This window comes from Argiope bruennichi, chromosome 3, assembly GCF_947563725.1.
Source record: "Argiope bruennichi chromosome 3, qqArgBrue1.1, whole genome shotgun sequence".
NCBI classification, from domain to species: domain Eukaryota; kingdom Metazoa; phylum Arthropoda; class Arachnida; order Araneae; family Araneidae; genus Argiope; species Argiope bruennichi.
This window is the reverse complement of record NC_079153.1, coordinates 44,762,185-44,782,211: the sequence shown is the minus strand read 5'-3', so window position 1 is coordinate 44,782,211 and position 20,027 is coordinate 44,762,185.

Genomic DNA, 20,027 nt, shown 5'->3' with positions numbered 1-20,027 from the left:
GCCCGCCTTGACATAATGTTGTCAACACACACACACAAGGAAAAACTATGAAATATCACAATTCAATGCACAATGCTGAATAAAAACACACAAATTCAGATTTTAAACACTACACATTACAAGGTAATAACATTAATCACACAATAAAGAACACTAATATAAGATTACACATCAATAGGTAAAATACAAATTTTTGAAATGGCTCTTTTATAAACTCCAGATTGTGTTTTAACTTTTACAACTCTGACCCTTTTATCTTCACCCAGATAACACTCAATTATTCTACCTAATGCCCATTTTTGAGGGGGTAGGTTTTCATCTTTAAGAAGCACTAACTCATTGATTTTTACATTATCTTTTTCTACCTTCCACTTGGACAAAGCTAGAGAATAGAAAATATTTAATAAAGTAAGTAATATGCATAACAAAATATTTTTTTCTATATATTACTAACAGATATTAATCTCATATTCAATTTTCACATGAGTTTGATATAAAAAGCTGCATTAATTTAAATCACAATTTCTTATGCAATACTATGAAGCAGTTCAACAGTTAATATATAAAAGTTTCACAAAATTGCTATAACAGAATAATTTCCATAAAACAGCAGTTCTATCACATTACCATAATAGTGAAACAGAATCGAAAGTTGTACAATTTTCATCAATCCATAATAATATTAAATCTTTCATCCGATGACATACTTTTGCCAAGAACAGGTTTATTTTTATTTAAACACCTTAACTCTTCTGAAAATTCCCTACTCTGGATTTCCTTTATTATGAAGGTTTCAGCCTTCCTAATTTCCTCTGTTTTCAAGGGACCCAGTCTCCTTTCAGTTGGACTCCTCAAGTTGTGGAGAAATCTGAAAACATAACTTATTACATGCAATATTTTAGTATAACTATTACTACAATTAAGAATATCAGTAACACATGAATTGTTCAATGTAGTAACTAAAACACTTTCACAGTCAATTTTTTTGAGTTCACAGTCTACATCGTCCTTTATCACAGAGTCAGAGATTTCTCTGCATGGATATTCACTGTTTTTTAGAAAGGCAGGGCCTTCCCACCACAAGTTACTCTCGAGCATTTTGGACGGATTTACACCACGACTGATAAGATCAGCTGTATTATCACCTGATGAAACATGTCTCCACTGCTCCTGACACGAAAGGTCTTGAAGTGTGGCTACACGGTTTGCCACGAAGGTTTTTAACTGGGACGTCTCTTTTTTAATCCATGACAGCACAATCATACTATCGCTCCAGTAATAGATATTGGACACTTTCAGTCGAAGAGCCGACTGGATACGCTGCATCAATTTCACCAGCAGCACAGCAGCGCAGAGCTCCAATCTCGGGATCGTGAGCTTCTTCAGTGGAGCCACTCTGGATTTACTGGCCACCATCTTGACAACAACCTCACCAGCAGGTGTTTGGGATTTGCAGTACACAACAGCTCCAAAGGCAGCTTCAGAAGCGTCGCTGAACCCATGAAGCTCTATAGCTTCGACGTCGGAAAATGGAAGAATACATCTGCTCACCTTGATGTTGTTAATGCACTGTAACTCGGTTGAAAACTTCTCCCATTCACTATGATTTTCAGGAGGAAGCTGATCATCCCATTGAAGATTCAGAAGCCACAATTTTTGTAGAAAGATTTTCGCTAGTGAAATCACAGGACCAAGGAGGCCCAGAGGGTCAAACAACTTGGCTATTGTGGATAAAACTGTTTGTTTAGTATGAACATCCGTTGAAGTTATGGACACCTTAAAACAAAAACAGTCATTAGTATGGTCCCACGTGACACCTAAAGTTTTGTTATCACAGTCTGCAAAGTCGTAGTTGCATCCAGAAGTGGTAGACAACTGAGGATGATTGCCTCGCCATTTATGCAAGTTCATGCCAGCTCGTTTTAACATGGAAGTGAGCTGCTGTTGCATCTCTATGCATACGGGTAAAGTCTTAGCACCAGATAGCACATCGTCCACATAAAAATCTTTCTCAACAACGGGTGCTGCAAGGGGAAAATTGTGTCCCTCATCCCTTGCAATTTGAATTAGCGTTCGAGTAGCTAAAAATGGGGCACTAGTAGTACCATAAGTAATTGTCGACAGTTGAAACGTTTTCACTGAACCAAACTCACTGTCCTTCCAAAGTATTTTTTGTAGGTTTCGCTGACTGGGATGAATGTAAATCATCCTATACATTTTCTCAATGTCCGCAATAAATGCATATGGATGTTTGCGGAATCGCATCATAATTGAAATTAAGTCCTCCTGCACAATTCCACCATTAAATTGTAAGCTATTGAATGATGTTCCATTCGTGGTTTCACTAGAGGCATTAAATACTACACGAAGCTTAGTGGTCATTTTCTCTGGTCTATATACTCCATGATGGGGCATGTAATACACTGTTTCTGGTTCTGTCTCATGCGTCACGTCTCTCATATGTCCCAACTTTTCATACTCATTAATAAATTCTTCATACAATTTTAAATAAGTTTTATCACTAGATAGTTTACTCCAAAGTGAATTTAATCTTTTTAATGCTATACTTTTAGACTCGCCTAAACAACTAGGTTCCTCTTTAAGTGGAATTGTGACTACATATTTTCCACTAGGCTCTCTATAATGAGTTTTAACAAAATGTTCCTCAGCGATTTTTGCCTCATGGGACTTAGGGGTCTCTAACTCAACAGTTTCTAGTTCCCAGAATTTTTTCATGGTATTGTTTAAATCTTCATCAATAATTAACCCACAATGAATTTTTGGGGAATCAAATTCCATTACACTACCGCAAGCCAAAAATCCAAAAACACTATTTTGAAAAAACAACTCTGCATTTGATGAGTAGATCTTTTCTGGCCTCAACAAATGATAGAATGATTTAGCACCTAGGAGACAATCAACTTTTTGGGGAACCATAAAATTATCAGCCAAATTAATATTAGAAGGAATTTGTTCTTTAACACTTAAATATTTAATTGGGGTTAACTCAGTGATTTTATCTACAACAAGAAACTCAAAATTTTGCTTAAAGCTCTTATCAGCATTTGAAATTTCAGCTTTAATAAATTTGGTAACAGTCATTGAGGAATTATTTAAACATGAAATTGTTACATTTATTTTTTCTTGTTTTAACCCTAATCTGTTTGCACACTCCGAAGTCATAATATCGGACTGACTTCCTACATCCAGTAACCCTCTAACACATTGCAGATTCCCAAATTTATCTCGAATATAAAATTTAGCCGTGCTTAACAATACAGTTCTCATTTGTTTATTTTCAACCGTACTCGTAGCTGAAAATGTCGATTGCACATTTTCATTAGTTGCGCAAGAAGTTGGATAAAAGGAATTAACTTCCGGGTTTAAAGTTGAACTTTCCCCTTTATTAACTATGGTACTAGTTTCGTTTTTACCACTCCCACTGAAATGATCAAACTCTCTGGGATAATGAAGTAACCTATTATGAGGTTTATTACAAAAACAATTTCTTGCAGAACACTTTTTCACATTGCATATTGGTGAGAGGCATTTAAAACATAAGTTTTGGGATTTCACAAATGCAACTCTATCACTAACAGAAAGTTTTTGAAATTCCTGACATTTAAATATTGAGTGGTTGTTCTGGCACATAACGCATTTAGAATTAGTATTCGATAAGAACACTTTAGAAACATTTCTATTACGATTCTCAAAATTTCCTTTACCGAAATTCCTTTGCTCATTTTTATTTGTAACGAATGCGCGGGAAAACTCAGTTTTGGTTCCGGTTTTAGAAGCCACAAATAAATCACATTCTCTACTTAATTCCTGCACATTAAAAACAGATTCTCCTTGTTTAATACTGATATGACTTTTTAAATCTTGAGGAAGAGTGCTAAAAATCTGATCAGAAACCATTAACTCACACAATTTAGAAAAATCATTCACATTACGAAGTTGAATGTAATACTCAAAAACAGAACTAACTCTTGAAGCAAATTGCACATAGTTTTCTGTTGGCAATTTTACTGCACTTTTAAATTGTTTTAGACATTCTTGATAAGTTGGTTGAAATTGTTTTAAGACAATAGATTTAATTTTTTCATAGTCACTCAACTCTTCTTCTTTGATATAAACCATTAAATTGCCAATTCTATCCCCTAATAGATTTAATAGAATTTCCGCTTTAAATTTATCACTAACTCCTTTTGTTTTGAAAGCTTTTTCGAGCGAATTGAAAAAGAGATTAAAACACTCAGCATTTTTGGGAACAGGAATCGTCAAAACTTTGATACTCTTAATTAAATTCTCTAAACTAAAACTCTGTTCATTATCGTTAAGCTCACACGATGAGGATTTGAGTTTTAAAAGCTCTATTTCTTTCTCTACACGCAAAAGCGAAAGCCTTTCAATCTCCAATTTTTGTTCTAATGAACGCCTTTCGTTTTCGGCTTGATCCGAATTTTTACTTCTTTCGTCTGAAATCTCTTTAATTAAATTTTTCACAACCTCAATTCTTTGCTTATAAATGTCACTATTCTCAATTATACTTATCAAATCTACAACTTTAGCGGAAGATGCAAATTTAATATTTAATTCCGTACACAAACTCTTTAATTCGTCTTTCTTCAAACTAGACAAAGACATAATGAAAATTTAAGTAATTGAACACTTACCCACAATAATTATCCTTGAGAATTGGGACGAGAGAATACGCGAAAACACAGAGAACAGAAACAGAAAACACCACTCAAGCACAAGTTTCGTTTCCTAAGCCTACGCTAATCCACTTCGCATATTTTCACACACAAAAAAAAAACGTAATCCATTGCTGATCGCTATTTCCACTCCGGCTCGACGGACCATATGATTACACAAGCACTAAATTTACGTCGATAGCTCTCGCATTATTAAAAAATCACAACACAAGAATAAATTTGGACTCTTTTTCCTTTATTCTGGCCATCATTGCGTAGAAGGCGCAGCCTTGCTACCGCACACACACTCGCTAACGCTACACGATACACTGAAGTGTTTTTCCCTTTGCCGCAAGAGGGCAGCACAGTGACAGGTCGGAACAGGCGTCATGGAAACAAAATATTAGTGCATTTAATTTATGGAAATCAAATGCCACCAAAGGGCGAAAAAATATCATTCTCAGGACATCATTGACTTTCATTAAAACACTGATAACGATTGGAAATCTTTAAAATATGATTAATCGTAAAAAATGGAGATTTCAGTATGAAGATTCATTAAGTAAGAATGAACATGAAAAAAAATTAATCAGAGAAGATGATTTTTTTTATCATGTGAGAACATGACGTTGTTTTGGTTTGGGTTCTTTGAAGCCTCAATATGCACGGGCAGAAGATTGGCTATTTAAGGGACTCAATTGAAATTTACATAAAGAAAGCAGTGACATGCATAAATATAAAAATAATATTATCAAAGGATGGAAGATATAGTAAAAAAAAAAGGTTAAACTTGAAATAAATTCATCAGATATTAATAGATAAATAGAAAGGAAATACAATATTCTCGGTGGAAGTCTAGTTGCCAATAGCAGCTAGTGTTTCTTTAAATTTTAACATATGATTTTGTTTTGATGAAAAATTTATCACCAACTTTGATATCATTTTTGTTACAAAAAGTGCAATATTTTTCGAGACTAACACTAAAGAAAATGGCAAAAACAGTTGTGAGAAATTCTTTCCAGATCAAGACGTTCGCGCAATTACAATTTATTTTTAGCTACAACTAAACAGCGATCGTTCGGCCGCGTTGGCCTGGTGCTAAAGTCTCTTCTTCGTAATCGGAGGCTTTCAGTTCGCGACCCGATTCCAACTAAGAACCATCATATAAGTGGGTTTGGTGCGCGTTAAATCCGTCGGTGCCCAGCTTCCACCCTCTAGTGTGGTGTGGAAGCTTGGAGAGAGGGTGCAAGCTCAGGCGTCCCCCTCGTCATCTGACCGCGGTTCAAAATTACGAGGTTCGTTCCAAATTAACCGTAGTGTTACTTTAAAACGGGTCGTTAATATAACTGAAATGAAAATGTCTTCCTTCTTATTAAACTTGATATTTTTTGAGATCTTCCACCTTAAACCAAATTTTTTTAGTTGTTTGCCTTTTATTTTGGATTATGCTTCTTTTTTTTCTGTGACAATAATCCATTACCTCAATTAGAGGAAAATTAAAAGGAAACGGAATTTCCGAATCACGATTCTTTCCCCCCTCCCTAAAAAAAAGGAAGGATGAAAAGATGTAGTTCTCTTAATGAATATCAGGGGTCATTCCTTTTGTTAAGAATCTGTTTAATTAAAAATACTCTTTTTCACATACTTCCGATTACTTTCAAAAATGAGGATAATCTTTTATAAGAGTAAATGAAAGGTCACACATCTTTTTATAACAGAAACGAATGATTCTGTTTTCTCATCAAGTTGCTTCGACAATGATATTTTTTTCGAAAATAATTGGTTCCAAAGTAAAATGTTTTAGCTGTTTCTTTATTTTTCCAAAAAAGGTACCCGCAAAAGGTACTTTCAATCGCAATGAAATTTTATTGTTTCACCATTTTATACAAACGAGTTTAATGTATGTAATTTCTTTTTCAACACTTATAGTAAAGTACGATTGCTGTAACAAAATCTGAGTTAGAAGAAAAATTATTTCCTTTAAATTTGTTCACGTTGTTTGTTTCTGTACTTGTGTTGAATTTTGCCTTATAATGAATTATATTACATTATGATAATGCTTACGTGGGCCGTTTATTTCCAAGTAGTCAAAAAATGCATTTACTATAAAAGCAATTCAAATAGTTACTTTTGGAACATAAACGCCGTGAAGATTCAGGTATTTTGCATATCGATGGAACAGGTTTCCTATCCCATCTTCAAACAACATTGCCGTGGATCTTAATGTTGTTTTGAAGCTTCTTAATAGTGTGAAAATGTTGCCTCCTTTGCCAGTTTTTCAGGCCGGACAATATTTTTATTTACTGTCATCAACTGCCACTTCTTTCATATACTCGACTCTTGGAATACTCGACAAAATTGGAACACTTCATATACTCTTGGAATACTTCATATACTCGACAAAATTCATTAACAATATTTCTTTATTTCTTGTAAATATTGTGTGTGTGTGTGTGTGTTAATCCGAGACCTTTTAACCTATATATATCAAATTTAGCATATATATATACTTTGTAGGATAGAAATGGGATCCCCAGAGTGACGTTTTTTAAACTTTAATTAATTAAAAATTGAGCGGAAATTTTTTTTTCTACGATAGTTTTCAAAAATATTATTGCACAAAAATGTATTTCACAGCGTTTCAAAATAAAAAATAAAAAATGTCGTTTAAAGCATTACTAATTTAATTGTTGTCAAGTACAACCTGAAAAGTTTTTTTGAATTTTGTCAATTTTTAACAAAATTTTTTAGCTTAAAATTAGGGGTTTTTTTACCATTCCATTTATGCACTGAAATTAAAACTGTTTTCACTGTTTCATCAAATATTTAATGGCTGGAATTTCTTCTACTATTGAAAACTAAAGAAGAAGGATTTTGTTTAAATTCTTGTCGTTTACAAGAAGAATTTTAAAAAATCGAGTAACTTATACAACAAAATTTAGAAGAAAGCTAAACGCACATATATACAAATAGTCTGGCAATGTCCTGGCATTGGTCTTCATTGGAAAATTCCAATGAACAGACATAAATGACATTATGTTTCATAGACACATGTTCTATGAAATATAATTAAAAAAATATTTGATAATTTAAGAGGAATGCGGATATGAAGTTTTACCTAAAAATTAATTTGAAATTAAATATAACCAATATTTCTGGAGACCCAACTGATGGTCAAATGCGACTAGTCTTTAATAATAATATTGCATTTTAATGGAAAAAATTAAAGGTTCCATTTCCAAATATTTCAAGTGAACACTTGAAACTTTTTATTGCCATGTTTTGTTTTATGAAGAGGAGGTTATTTATAAACAGATAGAGATGAATAATATAATAATAAAGGAAATTAATAATCTATATTAATGGACCAGGTTTATTGAAATCTTTTGGCAAACAAACATTTGAGTTACTTTGAAATTTTAATTATATTTTTAATATAATTTAGTTTGTTAGTCAATACGTTTTAAAACAATATTACAATTCTACACTATTTCTAGTCTTTTAATTCTATTTTTTATAAATAATCACAATTTTTTATTGCAATATTATCGATTTTTAATTAGTTCAACAAGCCTTATGTTGAATAATTGTAATATGGTGAATTCAATCCATTTAACTATCCATCAAACTATCATTAAATTCTGAGAAGGCTACAATTTCTTTTCAGGAATCTTATAACTTCATATTTATAGAAATCAATTTAAACATTTCAAAATTAATTTTTTTCCCAGAATTTTATAAATCTAAATTGTTGTTGTTGTTGTTTTTTTTATTTTAAAGTTGATTTTACATAATGAATTTTCATAACATAATCCCCAAGTAAGATATGGGTATAATTTCTATAAGCGAAAAAAAATCAAATTTTAATGTTCCAACAAAGACAAACTTTATGATAATATTGGGAGTGAAATCTCTGACATTAATATTTCTTTTTTTCTTGGATATATTACAAAGAAGAAAGTTAAAGTATATTAAATGCTTTTATAATCTTATTAATCTTAAATCTTTTCTAATCTTAATTTCCATATAATGTTTAAAGGCATGATTAGATTTAAGTTAATTGGGGACTACAATTTGAAAAGGCATAAAGCTCAAATATAATTTAAAGTTAAATATAATTTTTTTAAATTTTGTTTTGTAGTAATAAAAAAACTTGTACCCAATTTTGATTTTATTTCTTTAATGAAAAGTGTTATTTTTGTCCAATAGAAAGTGGCTATGAAAACGTAACAAATTTCTTCAACTAACAAGTTCTCAGCAAATACAATATAATTTTTTCTTCCTTTTAAAGCACGAAACTGTCTGAGACCATCAACATTAAGCACAACTTTTTCAGCTTTTTAGCACTTCATTTTGGATTATCTTTGTCTTTTCTGTGACACTAATCCTTAATTTCAATTACAGGTGCTAGAAAGAAAATAAAGAATGCTATTGTTTCAAAAGAAAAATATGTTCTTTGTAATGAATATCAAGGGTCATATTTGTTGTTCAGGATCGATTTAATTAAATGTGTGTGTGTTTTACATTATCTGATGGCTTATGGAAATGGAAATAACTTTTTTAAAGTACATTAAAGGTCATATTTCTATTTTTATTAAAATAAATTGATTACTCCTTTTCGTATTTAATTTTGTTTTTTGAAAATATGATGTTGGGTATCTTTAGAATATGTTCAATAGGAAATTAAGGTTTCATAATTCTTTATTTTAAATTAAAAATTGTCAAGAATTAAAGTATATTCTATTTTAATCAAACTTCGTTATTATATCTTTTTTCTTTTTATTATTACGTCTTTTCTACTTTTTTAACGACCACAAATTTTATATTTACAGTCCATTTGTGAGAGCACATTTCTAGTGACAAAATGAAATATGACTTTTGTTTCTTTTAATTTCGCATTTTGCTTATCTCAGGAGTTTATTTTACCTGGGATTTGAGGGTGAGGTTTTGGAACTTAGTTCTCACGTCCCTTTTGAATACAAAAAAGGTACTGTTGCTTCTAGGATCCATCGCTGATGATGGATCGTATCTAAATATGAAATACCGTCGCAAGTACTGCTCATAATGGAGGATTTATGCACCAACCACATTGTTCGATATTATGTGTCGGGGCGGATCATTTGTTCTGCTCACGAGCTCTTAAGGTCGAAGCATGTCAAACCCCTTCCCCGTTGGAACAGAGGAGTAGTTCCACATTACAACCACATGGATGTGTAAATAGGTTTTCATTTTCTTTATGCACATAGGATTGTTACCATGGATGTAGGATTAATATACCGTTAACATTGATGGGAAATCAATCTTACTGACGGAGCACATATTCCATACAAAAAGATCTGATCGTGGTTGATGATTAATAGCTCTTAATACCCTCAGTTTCCGTATAAATGTCAGGTCAATGATCATTCAATTCAACGACAACGACTAGGATTCATTGAAACTTAGGCAAGTTGGATGAAGATCTTTTAAGCTTTATGTCAGGAGTTTCCCACATCAATGGGAACAACACTATTACATGAATGAAATAAATGCTTGAGAATTTTGACATAATGCTTGAATGCTTGAAATCAGAATTCAATCACATGATTGAATTCTCATTTCACCTAGATTGATGTGGGGATGAGTTGCCTTCATTCTAATGTGCGGAATGTAGCTCCTGAAGGAAATATTGTACTATTAATATTGAAGGCTATTAGAATTCCATCTATAGTTTCCTAATAACTGGCACAAAGAAGATCATATAATTCTTCCCTTATCATTAAGGAGAGCAGGATGAAGATCTTTTAAGCTTTATGTCAGGAATTTCCCACATCAATGGGAACAACACTATTACATGAATGAAATAAATGCTTGAGAATTTTGAAATAATGCTTGAATGCTTGAAATCAGAATTCAATCATATGATTGAATTCTCATTTCACCTAGATTGATGTGGGGATGAGTTGCCTTCATTCTAATGGCGGAACGTAGCTCCTAAAGGAAATATTGTACTATTACCCTTGAGGGATATTAGAATTCCATCTATAGTTTCCTAATAACTGGCACAAAGAAGATCATATAATTCTTCCCATATGATTAAGGAGAGCAGGATATTTCATTCTTTGTCTATCACATGATTTAAAGATAGGTGATTAAGTTGAAAAGTTGATTTTTGCAAAATTATGACTTTTAATATTCTTAATGTTTAAGCCAGTTTTTTAAATAAAACTCTTAACATTTTATTTATTTTGGAAAGTTACACTGATTTTTATGTTTGCGTTTGCATACATTTTAAACGCTCTTTTACATCTTTAGATGTTATTTTCTCAAATACTAATCTTTGATTCAATTTCTTACGAATTACCTCATAAACTATAATCTAATGCATACTTTTTTGTTGAAATTTAGTATAATAATTTCATAATATGTTCTACAGTTCTTGAACTAGAGAATAAGTAATCCATTCACTTAGAAATATTTTATTGTTGTTTTTGTGTTTCATATTGTGAAAATTTCGTATTGTTTACTAATAGAACCACAATATTTAAAGAATGGGTAGAAATACAGCTTAAGTTTTAGCTCAGGATAATATATTTTTAAGCTATCTACAAAATTGTAAGCAAATCATTTCATACACCTCTAAACTAGGAAATGTTTGCTTTATGCTTCCTTTTAGCCGACAAAATGCCCTTCTTTTTTATTTTTCAAAGCACTTTTTCCTTTCTAATGGTATTGTGGCTTCAGTGATATTTTTAGAATCTTTTTTATATAAATATTCAAATATATTAATTTTATAGTGTTTTTCAAAACATTCGTTCTGAAAGTAGTCACAGACTACTTAGTGCATTAGTAAGCAAGGAAAAAAAAACAATATTCTTCTAGGCTTCCAAACATGGTATGCTTCACGCTTATATTCTTCGCTAAAGGAAGCAGATCCAATGTGGATTTTAGAATAATACCTCTACCTGTTTGTTAACCACAGTGCAAAATTCAGCACTAATGAAATTTTGCTGTTAGCACCATGTTCTAACATTCATACCATTAATTTATTGAGTGATCAAGTTTTACATTACCATGAGCACATAGCTTAGTAGGCAGTTAACTCTGATATGCATCTGCCGAAAATCTAATATGCGTACACAGTTTTGGTGATGAAACTGCATGTAAAATTTAATGCATCTCAGATAGTGCATTAGTAATTCATCCTGCTCACATGTGCACAGTTGGATAGGTAGATTTCTGGTCAAAAAAACACTTCTTACTTTCAATAAGAATATTAAACTTTAATGCAAAGATCGTATACCAAATATAATTATTCTAATTATTAGATATTTTAATTATCATGTTCATAGTAAGACAGACTAGAAAAGAATGTGTGTAATCTAACAAAATTCTATACTTTATAAGTAACTAAACTATTCCGTGACAGAAAGCTAACTACCTTTTAACAACTTTCACACTTTTATATTAAAAATTATTGAATAATTGGAGTGAAATTTGAAACTGTATTTCAACTTTATTAAAAAAATGATTTTTAATGTCAGATTATATTTTTTGACAAGAAAATCTATCGCTATTTTTGCATTTATTACTTGTTCACAGGGAAAGACTTTTCTCCATTTTTGTTTTTGTTTTCAAATATACGAAATATGCAAAAATAAATTTTTAAAAAATTGAATCAAAATTCGATTTCAAAATTATTATATTTCGTTCCTTCTCATGAATAATAAAGCCTTTTTAATTTCTCGCATATCATCAAAAGTTTCGAATTCTTATATGTACGATAATTTAACATTCCTAAAGAATGAGTGTTTCTCTCTTTCTTATATGTATGATAATTTAACATTCCTAAAGAATGAGTGTTTCTCTCTTTCTTATATGTATGATAATTTAACATTCCTAAAGAATGAGTGTTTCTCTCTTATATGTATGATAATTTAACATTCTTAAAGAATGAGTGTTTCTCTCTTATATGTATTATAATTTAACATTCCTAAAGAATGAGTTTTTCTCTCTTATATGTATGATAATTTAACATTTCTCTTGATGCATGAATTGTATGATTCTATGAATGATAGTTTAAACTTATATGAAATACAAAAAAATTGGTAAAATATGCAGAGACAAATTAATAAAATAAAATAATGTTAAGTAAAAATTTTCCAAGATTTATTCTGTCTATAGATAAATTGTTTTCCGGATTAAGAAGTGAAATAACATAATAGATATTTTCTTTTACTAAAAAGGATAGCAAAATATGGCTCCCGTTATTATTCAAAGCAACCTTTGATATGAACAAAATATATGCTATAAAGTTGTATTTATAAATCTAAATAAATAATTACTGAATAAAATAGAACTGCTTTAAAGTAAGGGATTTTGAGCATACTTCGTTAGAGATACTCTAAAAATGCAAAAACCGTTTCTGGATATCATCTATGTAAAGATCTAAAAAAATGGAATGCTAACTTTAAAAATGTCTTATATAAAATTTGGAAAAATACAGACACACCCCATTTATAGCCTGGTACCAGATAGGTCAAGCATTCATAAAAGCTTTTACACACATAACTCTAAAGAATATATATTGTCAGGTTCAGGTTTAAAGGCATCAAGATGTGATGCATGCAGACTCTAAAAGAAATAATATCATTCACTGCTTCCCATAACTGAGCTTGGTTCAAAAGACTAGATTGTCCCCTCCTGAGGCATAAAAATGGTCTTACTATTTCCAAAGCGTATACGCCACTAAGCGTCATCATTTCCTCTCGGAATGTGGCAACAGCCCCAGGCAAAGACCATTTCCGGCCTTGGAGATCCATAAAAGAATCTCTCACTAATATGGAGGGTGCTTTATACGGTTAGTAGTTCTCTTGAAAGAGATATGTTCCTACCAAAAGAAAAAAATCGAATGTTTGTACAGAATATTATTAGTGTTCTAAAAAAAATATTTCCCTTTCTTGGCATTTATGCTTGGTGCTTAATGAAACAGGTTTGTTGAGGTGTTATTTTCTTTTTGTAAAATATCAACGTTTGTGAAATTCACGTAATATTTTTTCATGTATATTTTGATTTTGAAATTGTGGGAAGCATCAATATCAAAATACATTAATCGCTCTTATTATTTATTACCAAATAGTAATAGTCATATTAAAAAAAATATTGTATGACTGCTTCATTGACCCTTTTTACAACTGCGCTTAATTCATGCTTCTTTACTTAATGAAGCTGAAAAATATTATTCGAAATACTCTGAAGAGGGCTTGCCATGTCGTACAAAATTTCAGACAGGCAGAGGAAAGAAGATATGAAAGAAATTTGAAAAAAAAACGGAAAATAAAAAAATTAAATCAAGCACGAAAATAATTTTAAATGTCGATAGATGCATAATTAATATGTTAACAATGGAAATCGATCGCCATGTTTTCCAAAATTATTATTTCACAAAAAAATGGCTTTTACATTGTCTAAAAACTCAAAAAATTACTTTTTTAATAATATCAATTTCATTTCAGATTTTTTTTTTTCAACTTTCGATATATTTTTATATAATATAATACACTACAGGTAAGAATGCTTTTATTGTAATATATGATTTCAAACTCTTCCATTAAAACTTTCAATCGCGTGCTTTTGCCAATATAAAAATTATTAAAAAAATGAACATTAACTCTAAAATAGGATTTTTCTCTTCCTTTTTTTTATTTCGTATTTATGCACTTTTATATTTTGTTCCCGCAGTAATTTGTAGAATATTTATTTAAAAAAATCCATGTTTTTCAGTCATATGAAATGACCAAGTGAAATATTAAAAGAATAGATTCAATTTTAATTGTTTAATAACCTAAAAAATTCAATAATCTAGCGGCAAGAAAGTCGAAAAAAATCAGTTTGTGTATAAGCATAACGAAATGGCAAAAAACAAATATTTTTACAAAATTAACAGCCAATTTATTTAATTTTGTCCATAATATTTAAATCCACCGAAAATGTATTAAAATGTCCGTTTTATCGCTTTCAATATTACAATCAAGTATTGAAATATTTGACTTTATGTTAATGACATATTTTGAGAGAAACTGAAGAAAAAGGTATAAATAAACGTATAAAGAATTACCATATATTTAAAAAATAAAAATTACTAAAAATGTAATGCATGTTTTACATTCTGTTCCCACTTTTCATGTTAACATTTTCCATCGAATATGTTTATTTATCAGGGCTCGAATTCCCTTTTCTTATATGAAAGCCTTTTACAAATATAAGTTTTCAGTATCAGATAAAAACTCTTTTCCCGTATATGAAGAGTATAAAGATAATGTGTTGTAATCGTCAAAAAATTCTAACTCAAAACTTCGACAAATATGAAGAGGGCTGCGGTGGCCTGGTGGTAAGATCTCTGCTGCAGAACCGGAGGGTTTCAGGTTCGCGACCTGATTCTACCGAAGAACCGTCGTGCATGCGGGCATGGTGCACGCTATATCCGTCGGGGCTAAACTGGCGTGGCGCTAGTGGTGCTTTAAAACGGGACATAAACATAACTAAACTAAACTTGACGAATATCTACATTTCAGATCCTCCGGTTTATGTGTTTTACACAACTTACCACAAAATTACTTAGTGCTTGAGAAGTAAATTTTGATTTATGATCTCCGTTCTAGATTTGTAGAGTTTATCAAATTGCGTACACCCAGAGGAAGTTTGTCTACTCGGCTGTCCGAATATAATATAATATAATACAATATCTACAAAATGGATAAAAATCGTATCGCAGATTTAAATCCAATGCGAATATCTACCGGGTGTTTCAAAAATGACTGGTATATTTCAAAAATCAATAAAAACTAAACGGGCAGCGATAAAAATACACCGTTTGTTGCAATATGCTTGGGAGAACAGTAAATTTTCAGGCAGACAAACTTACGAAATTAGTTACAATTTTCAACAACAGATGGCGCTGCAGTTTGGAAAATCTAAACTACGATATTTTCCAAATATCCACCATGAGCAGCAATAACATGGCGTAGTCTCAGAATGAAATGAGCAGAAACGCGTGTAAACGTCTCAGGCGGGATGGCTTCGCATGCAGAACAGAGTATTGCTTTAGTTGTTCAATTGTTTCTGGATTGTGGCGGTTCACCTGATCTTTCAAGTGTCCCCACAGAAAGAAGTCGCAGGGGTTCATGTCTAGCGATTTCAAAATTTTTCAAACAGATCCTTTATTGTATCGCTTTTCGGCTCTTTGGTTACATTAAACTTTCGTTGAAAACTTCGTCTTGTTGCAACAACACTGTGTTCTACGCGGTGGAATTCCAACACCAGAAAAATCCTTTGTTCTAAGGAATAAACCATTTTTTCACAACAAACTTGCAATCTGTGAACAGCACACGCTTAAAGCAGAAAAACGACTTACAGAATGGCGAACTCAGACTGCGTGTTCTTCTATATCTTTCAAATCGCCTGCAGCGCCATCTGTTGTTGTAAATTGTAACTAATTTCGCAAGTTTGTCTGCCTGAAAATTTACTGTTGTCCCAAGCATATTGCAACAAACGGTATATTTCTATCGCCGCACGTTTAGTTTTTATTGATTTTTGAAATATACCGGTCATTTTTGAAACACCCGGTATATCATACTTTGAACCAAATCCAAAAAAGGGGCTGACCATCTGTTGGTCTGCATTTTCACAAGCATCTAAAAGTGATTACTAAGATATATGAGATTTGATTTGCAATTTTGGGACTACAATTGTATTTCTATGTCAAGTTTCGATTTTAATGAGTCAGGAAAAAAGGCATTTTGTTTACTGGTACTTTTATATTAGCTGCATTCCAGCAAAAAGTCACCAAAGATCTATGCTAATTAGTTTCTATTGTTCCTTAATATCATACGATTAATAATACACAAATGCATCACAAAGTATGAGAGATAGCTTCGGGAGGACAACTTCATTTAGCTTAATTTATTTTTATATAAGCATTGTAGTTAATATAATGAAACCAGTTGGATTTTATTTTAAATGGAATCTTAATTAAGTAGTTTAATGGATTGACAGCATTTATTGGAGGTGGTGGATATTATTTTAAAATTTGAATTTTCGTCTTAAAAATATTTTTAAAAGGTGGCAAAAGAATTCTTGTTTTAGTATAATGTTTTGAATATATGCTTTTCTTTTTTTTATTAACCATTATACTAATTTTGCCTTCAGTTCTACAAATTCCCAAGCTTATACAGCGATTTAAGCAACAATTTAAAAATACTTACATTTCAAAAGGAACTTGAGCCAGATTCTTTCTCCTTAAATTAGCCATAAGTGTCATTTTGTTATTAAAATAACTTCATAAAGCTAAATATGATAATTGAAAATCTAAATAAATAATTATTGGGAAAAACTTTTTCATTCAAATACTTTTTTAAAATGAAATGAAAAATTATGTATTTCTTTAAAAACTTTCGAAAAATATGCGAACATCTTGCATATTTAAAAGAACCTTCTATTTTATGGAACGCATCACATTACACGAATAAAAGAAATTTAAAAACGGAATTGGCAATATTCGAATTTTAACATCCTCAAAATATATCGTATTTAAAATGTTTTTTAATCTCTGGAAATAGATTTATTTAACCATGTTATTATTCATTGTTTGCAGTTTCGCACAGAAAAAATAAAGTACCTTCGACTAAAAGAATAAAAACGAAAACTGAATAGAAAATGCAGCCTCCAGACTATTCCACGCATGAAATAATTTAGAAGGAAAAATGCGGGTGCAAAGAAAAACACGCCTCCCCCTTCCTGTAACTTTTTCTATACCCTTGAAAACTGGCCCCATAATCGTATCTACCTTGGATGGGTTCTATTCGATTCTAACGGCAAACTTAGAATTCGTGCAAATGAATTTTTTTTCCTCTCTTTTTTTCAGGAAGAACGATTTTTTTACTCGTTTTTTTTTACTACGTTTGTTTTTTCCAAATATTAAAAATAAATCCTTTAAGTTTTTTTTTATCATAAAGAATGCTTTTTTTATTTGATTTTTTGCTGCTATTTGAAAGTTAAGAGAGATCTAAAGTGATGTTTCAAAATATATTTTTCAAGCATCAAAGTTCTACTTCAAAAGGAACTGTTTTCTATTTCTTTTTGAATAATTTGTTTCAAGTGAAACCAGCGTTTACCTTTTTGAATACTGAAAGATAATTCACTGTTAGGAAAGATAATTTCCTTTTCCTTTTTGAATACTGAGAGATAATTTATTGTTAGGAAAGATAATTTATTGAGTATTTAGAAAAAAATTCAACTAACATTTCAGAAGATTTATTTATACCATATTTTAACAAAAAAAAAGTTGTTATGCCATTTTTCTAAAAGTTTAAATATTTTTTTTTATTTTTTTTAAAAATAATTAATTTTTGGGGCACATTTATGTTTCATATATTTAGTATTAGAAAGTTCCTAATTTTTCGAGAATATAAAGAGAGTAGAAACACCATAGCTAATTTTTATTCTCAATGCGTTTAAAATCCTCAGATTTTACAGCTCAATTTTGAGGTTACTTAAATATTTTTTTCATTTTTTCTGAATAACTTTTATACTCTATTATTCTTGTTCTCACCATTGAATTTCTAGTTAAACCATGTTATAAATTACAAATATAAATCTGAGAAAAAAAAATATGAGCTCTGCTTGCTATCGGTCGTGTAAATTAGAATTATCTCAAAAACCAGCAGAAGTGTGATTAGCAAGGATTTGCTTCCTTCAACTAGATTTCTTCTGAAGTTTTCTTAAAGTGAATTTCTTATAAGAGTAAACTTCTCCTTCTAGAAGTCTACCTATAGCCATATTTTAGGATTTAGTCTGACTCCTACTTTAGATTTTACCAAGATATTCTGACGTAATTTGAGCAGTTTACCTATGGCCATATTTTAGGATTTAATCTGACTCCTACTTTAGCCTTTACCAATATATTCTAACGTAATTTGAAAAGTCTATTTATAGCCATATGTAATAAGACAAATATTTCAATTTTTACAGAGATATTCTAGCGTAATTTGAGCAGTCTACCGATAGTCATATTTTAGGATTTTAAAGGTTCCTACTTTAACTTTTTCCAATATAATTTGAGCAGTCTACCTATAGCCTTATTTTAGCATTTAATCAGAAACATACCTCAGCTTTTACCAAGATATTTTAAGGTAATCTGAGCAGTCTAGCTATAGCCTTATTTTAGGACTTAATCAGACATCTACTTCAGCTTTTACCAAGATATTCTGACGTAATTTGAGCAGTTTACCTACGGCCTTATTTTAGGATTTAATCTGACTCCTACTTTAGGCATTACCAAGATATTCTAACGTAATTTGAAAAGTCTATTTATAGTCATATTTAACAAGACATATACTTCAATTTTTTTTTATTCTAGTTTAATTTGAGCAATCTACCTATAGCCATATTTTAGGATTTAAGAAGATTCCTACTTTAGCTTTTTCCAACAAAATTTGAGCAGTGTACCTATAGCCTTATTTTAGCATTTAATCTGAAACATACTTCAGATTTACCAAGATAATTTAACGTAATCTGAGCAGTCTACCTATAGCCCTATTTTAGGATTTAATCAGGCACATACTTCAGCTTTGCCAAGATATTCTAACATAATTTAAGCAGTCTACCTATAACCATATTTTAGGATTTTAGCAGACTCACTTTAGCTTTTTCTAACCTAATTTGAGCAGTCTACCTATAGCCTTATTTTAGGATTTAATCAGACTCATACTTCAACTTTTGCCAAGATGCACCAGAGTAATATGACCAGTCTACCTGTAACCATATGTTAATAAGACTCCTATCTGAACTTTTACTAAGATGCTCCAAATAATTTGACAAAAAAAGGCTCACATCTCCATTATAGAGGGTCCTAGATTCCTGGATTTCTTTCAATATTCCACAACAAATGACATTAAAACCATCATCACCACGTATTGGTAACTTTTAATATAATTGTTTAAGTCCTTTTTTTTATCGTCAGAATAAAAACTTAACAAATCGTTAGGACTTTTATCGCTTATGTTCGCATAAGAAATTGTTGATTTGTAGGTCGTCATAATTAATTATACTTATATGATAGAATTCCAATAATATTCTCTTATTGTTCTAATAGAAAGGCTCAAAAATTGGTCTCATTTACCGTTTTGGCAGACGGTTTTTAAATGCAGTCTTTTAATTTCGAATATTTAATGTTTTCCAAGAATAGACTTGGAATATGTAATACTAAATAAAAGACAATTTTACTATATCTAAAAATTCTTAAAAAATGATCATTTAATGGAGAGCTGCGTAAGGAATATTAACATGTTATAC